Raw genomic sequence first — 6268 nt, 5'->3', positions numbered from 1 at the left:
CACTCACTCACTCACTCACTCACTCACTCACTCACTCACTCACTCACTCACTCACTCACTCACTCACTCACTCACTCACTCACTCACTCACTCACTCACTCACTCACTCACTCACTCACTCACTCACTCACTCACTCACTCACTCACTCACTCACTCACTCACTCACTCACTCACTCACTCACTCACTCACTCACTCACTCACTCACTCACTCACTCACTCACTCACTCACTCACTCACTCACTCATATACACACACCAATTACATTAGTCTCGTTTGAAGTGAACTATGAGTGACGCAATGAAACGCAAGACAGCAGAACGAAAGGAAAAGAGGGAGAGATTTTTATTGAATTAGGAAGGGAATAAAATGTTTGACAGAGGTGTAGGAAAAAGCAGTACGGAATTTAATGGATCGATATATGGGGAAGGATAAGGATAATCTTAGTATCTGGTAACAAGAGAGTTAAAAGAGGAATAATGCTCAGAGACATCAACCGAAGGAGATATCGCAGATATAAAGGAGTATTGGAGCGAAGGAGAGAAAATACAAGACAGCACAGGTGGAGAATAAAACGTTGCCAAATTTTAAGCCAGATTTCTGATAATATATATGAGATATATGAGATATATATGAGATATATGAGATATGTGTCGTATTTACGAACACAATAGGAGCTGGAGAGACAGGAATTTTGGATACGTTGTACAAGATTTAGCAGATGTTGATCAAGAGCAGGAAAAGACATCAGCGTAATCAAATAGAGAAATAACAAGTACTGAAAAGTGAGGAATTTTTGAGAGCAGGAAAAGATGTGGCGAAAAGGATAAAGAAGACGTAAACGAGCATAAACAGCCCGACACTTGACACGGTCACATGTGATCATGAAGAATCAACATGGACACCAAGAATTTTAATAGAGGAACGAGAAAGTGGAACAGAATTAAGAGAAATGTCAAAAAATTGAATACGGGATACAACAATAATGAGGAACCGACAATTAGCAAGGATGATTTAGAAGGATTTAGATATAGGGCATTATTAGTGGATCATTTGGCAATAGATTTTAAATCTGTATTCAAAGCAGAACAGGTTGTTAAAATATCAAAATAAATGAAAAAAAGAAATAAATCAAAAAATGAAAGGATTTGAGAAGAATGTCATCTGCATACATGAAGAGCTCGGAGGACAGAGAAACATTAGACAAATCAGAGACAAAGATATTAAAAAGTAGAGATCCGAGAATGGAACTCTGAGGAACACCAGAGAGAATGGCACGAGAGAGATGAAAAAAGAAGAAAAGGATTATATAAGGAAGAAGAATTTGCTGCGTGCGATTTATAAGAAACGAACAGATTAGCAAGAGAGCAGGGTGGGAAAGACTGCATAACTTCAGTTTAGCTAAAAGTAGATTATGATTGATAGTATCGAAAGTCTTTATGAAGTCAAGCGCAACGATGGAAGTAAGGCGACAATTGTCGAAATTACGAAGCACGACATCAGAGATGTGAAGTAATTCCATCGTTGTGCTATGAGATCGATGAAAATCAGACTGACAGGAGGGAAGGATATTAAAATTGGAGACAAAGGCATTAGCTGTGGAAAGCAGATATACTCAAGCAGTTTTGAGAGAAAAGGGGGAGAAGATGAGATAGGGCGAAAAGAAGAAGAAGAAGAAGAAGGATTATTAGGAAGGGTTATTAGTCTTAAGAATGGAAAGAACAATTGATGTGTTTCCAAGAGGAGGGAAAGATACTGTGAGAGAGGGAGAAATTTATATAGAGAAGGGAATCAAGACATTGAGAAAGGCATAATAGGAGCACAACCAGAGAAATCAAGAGAGCAGAAGTCAAGCGAATATGCTTAAAAATACTGTAGAGATGATTGAGCAAAATTGAGGAAACATGAGAAGAGGAGAAAAGAAGGTGAGTAAAAGAGTTAGAGGAATAAGAAGATAGAATGTCAAGAAAATGATTATTCAGGAGGAAAGGGATTCTAAGGTAGAGGTAAGGTAGAGATAAGGTGTAGAGGTATAGAAACAGAGGAGGATTATGCACCATCAAGGGAGATTTTTCCAGAATTGGAGTGAGGAATCAGTTGTAGAGAGGAAGAACTTTTTTACGAACAGCAATATTCACGTCGTTCCGCATTTTAATATCTCAGATTGTTACAAGTTCAAACATAATCGGCGAATAAAAAAATCAAAGTTCTAAGCTAAATGTATATAAAAATATATCGATTGATAATCTAAATATTTAACTTTAACTGTAATTGATTCGTATTTAATTGATTTATTTGTGTAAGCTGTTTCAAATATTAATATTTTATAAGCATCTTCTATTGAGGCTAAGGATATTATTTCAGAAAATAGAGATAGTATATTGCAAAAATAGTGTGTTACGACTGACGTGATAGAAATTTTAAATGTTTCTTCGAAAGACAATATTGAGACTTTCTGAAATCGATTAACGACAAAGTCATATACTCGTATCCGGTAAATGTTCATTATGTTATTCTTCAACACAGCAATATCTCTTATTACTTAATAACTATCCGATTACTGATGAAATATTTGACTAAATCTCAACATTTTCATTATGTATATAAGGAAGCCACTTCTTCGTCATCTCATTCAAATTCAATTTTATATGATTTTAAAGAGAAAGTGTAAGAGTTAACGTGAATGATGCGTAAAAAGTAAAAGTACTAGATTTACATTACATTAAATGTGTATAAATACAATGATATTTTTGTAAGTTTTATTTCCTAAATTTATATTTTTAAGTTACATTAAATGCGTAGAATTTAATATTAGAAATCTAATTTGCGAATATTATGATACATTACATATTTAATGTAACATCAATTTAGGATCCTCGTAACATATGAAAATCTATTTCTTGTGGTCAATTATAAAGTAAATTATTTATTATACAAAAAGACATTCATCACTATAAAATACGTGATATCAGTATAAACTTATCTTTTTAAAAAAGGTAAAAAAAAGCATTAAGAATATATGTGCTTTTTGAATAAAACCTAAGTCCAACTCAAATAATAATTTTCAGTTATTATTCAAGGATATTCTTATTGAAGGTCTTATTTCAATCTAAATAATCACAAAGTTAATTCTCTGTCAAAAATTTCTCCTCGAAAAAGAATTAATGAAAAATTAAAATCCAGATGCTATAGTCTTAACTAATCAAGTTAAATTCTATCAAATTAAAAAATAAAACCCAAGTGGTACATCTTTATTATTTACTTAACTCTAATAATATGTATTATTTGTAAAGAGATTTGATATCAACAATTGGCGTCAAATTAAATTCCATATCAAATTAAATAAATAATATTAACTTTAATATATGTACCATTTGTATAAAAGATATCAACTGGCTCCAAATTAAATCCCATACCAAATTAAAAAGAATACAGTCCATAATTACGTTATCTTGTCCATTCAAGTATTACCACAAAAAATTAAAGAAGTAAGCACTTGGCACTTTAGATCGAATAATAAAAATTATAAAAACATTATTTAAATATGAAGCATCACTACGGTCTGAATGTTAAGATGTTGAACTATTATACTCATATATATTCATTTAAATGAATTAATTTCACAAATTATAATTGCATGCCAATATGATTGTCAGACTTTCAACGCAATCAATCTGAAATATTAATAATCCCTCCAAATTTCTCAAATTTAATCTTAAAAAACTGTAATAAATTTATTGCGAAAAATATTGCCTCGGCCGGGAGTCGAACCCGGATCTCTTGCATTAACCGATAGAGAATTACGCATTGTAGACGAGCATGTATAAACAATAATAAGATTGGTAGTAAGACCGTTACTCTCATTTTTCTTATTTTATATTCATGTTTTTAATACTGTTATATCGTGATCTAATAATACCAAGTGTTTACTTCTTTAAGTTTTTGTGGTAATACTTAAATGGATAGATTAATAATAGAGTGTATTTTTATTATAGATATACAATTATAGATTGTATTTTTTACTTAATTAGGATATATGATTTCACTTGGCGCCAATTATTGATATTAAATATTTTATACGAATAATGCTTATCATTAATCAAGGAAATAACAAAGATGATACTACTTGGGTTTTTACTTTTGATTTGATAGAATTTAACTTAATTAGTTAAGATCTGGGATGGCATCATCTCTTTTAATTTTTTATTTAGTGCATTAGTTTTTTTCAAGGAGTAATTTTTAACATAGAATTAAAGTTGTCATTATTTGAACTGGAATAAGTATATAATACTAGGTCCTGACTTAAAACACGAAAAATGTTAAACTCGGAAAAACTTTTTTAATAAATGGATATGCTACTTAAAAAATGTGTGTAAAAAAGTAATAAAGTTATAAGTAAATGTTTTTCTGAAAGTGAATATAAACGGATAAACATTTCATATGTATCTACCGAAAAACGGAATAAAATCAAAATCTTAATTATGAAATATTATATTATTATACTAGTAAGATCGAAAAAGATTCAATATAACCATATAAGTATTTTTTTTCAGTGAGCGTGCGATTATAACTTTAAAGTGTTAGCGTGTTAGATTACAACCAGAGATCGAAAATAAGTTGTCAAAAAAATTTGATGTAAAAAAATCATTGAATATAAGTTGATATTTATTCACAAGGAAGACAATTATCACTGAAAACATTTTAAAAATTTTAAAAATATTTAAAAAATTGTTCAAAAAGTAATTTCCATAAAATATCAATTTTAATGTATTCTGACTACAAATAACCATTATAAATAATTAAATTACTTTTGGATGGCAAATAACTGTTGGGAGTACAAATAAGTTTCCACCGTTTTTTATCAAAAATTAAGCATTTATTGTGAAAGAACCATACATAATGTTTTATTCAAAGTAATGACCATCGCTAGCCACTACTTTTTCCCATCTATCTGATAGCATGTGGATATCGCATCAAAAGAACGCTTTATCTTGAGGCTATCCAATCATCGATACAATTTTTGGTATCTTCATATGATGTGAAGTGCTACTCAGACAGGCCATGCGTCATCGATCGGAACAAATGGTAGTCGGAAGGAGCAATGTCTGGAGAATACGGCGGGTGGGATAGAATTTCCCATTTGAGTGTTTCTAAGTAGGTTTTGACCGGCGCCGCAACATGTGATCGAGCATTATCAGGAGAATAATTTTGTCATGCCTAAAGAAGTAGTGGGCGCGTTTTTCCTTGAGTGCTCGGCTCAATCTCATCAATTGTGTTCGGTAGAGAATCCCAGTAATGGTCTCGTTCGGTTTGAGCAATTCATAATACACGACCAAGCTGATCCCACCAAATACACAACATGAGTTTTTTTCCATGAATATTCGGCTTGGCGGTCGATGTTGAAGCATGGTCAGGTGATCCCCATGATTTCCTCTTCTTTGGATTATCGTAGTGGATCCATTTTTCATCACCAGTGACTATATGATGCAAAAAACCCTTTCGTTTATGCTTGGCAAGCAGCATTTCACATGTGAAAAATCGGCGTTCAATGTTTCCTGGCTTCAGTTCATATGGAACCCAATTCCCTTGCTTTTGAATCATTCTCAATGATTTCAAACGATATGAAATTGTTTGTTGAGTCACTCCTAATGTAAGTGCAAGTTCTTTTTGCGTTTGGCACGAATCTTCATCCAATAATGCTTCCAATTCCGCGTCTTCGTACACTTTCGGCCTTCCGCTACGTTCTTTGTCTTTAACGTCAAATTCACCATTCTTAAATTTTTGAAACCACTCACGATAACTTCTCTCACTTAAGGCAGTATCACCATATACTTCTACAAGCAATTTATGAGCCTCAGCTGCAGATTTCTTCAAAATAAAGAAGTAAATCAAAAGCAAATGACGCTTATTCGGCTCAAAACTCAACATTTTCGTACAAAAAAAAATATATGATGCTGATACAAAATCGCTAATATTTCAAGGTTATGATGTTGCCGGATGTCCAATCTTACGATATGTCGTTTTACATCAAACAATTTTAACTATAGTTTATTAGTGCCGCCGTCTTTTGCAAACGGAAACTTATTTCTACTTCCAACTGATGTCAGAAAATGTTTTGGTTACGAATATTATTAGGTGTACAACTTTGCTTCCGCCGTTTTTTTCCGAAATTCGAGGCTTTATTGTGAAAAACTGGTTATACATTTATGCTTCAAAGTATTGTCCATCGCTGGCCACTTTCTCCCATCTTTCGGGTAGCGTACGAATCC

The sequence above is a fragment of the Atta colombica genome, unplaced genomic scaffold (assembly GCF_001594045.1).
Source record: "Atta colombica isolate Treedump-2 unplaced genomic scaffold, Acol1.0 scaffold129, whole genome shotgun sequence".
NCBI lineage: Eukaryota > Metazoa > Arthropoda > Insecta > Hymenoptera > Formicidae > Atta > Atta colombica.
The sequence above is the reverse complement of the archived record's forward strand: the minus strand, read 5'-3'. Positions refer to the sequence as shown.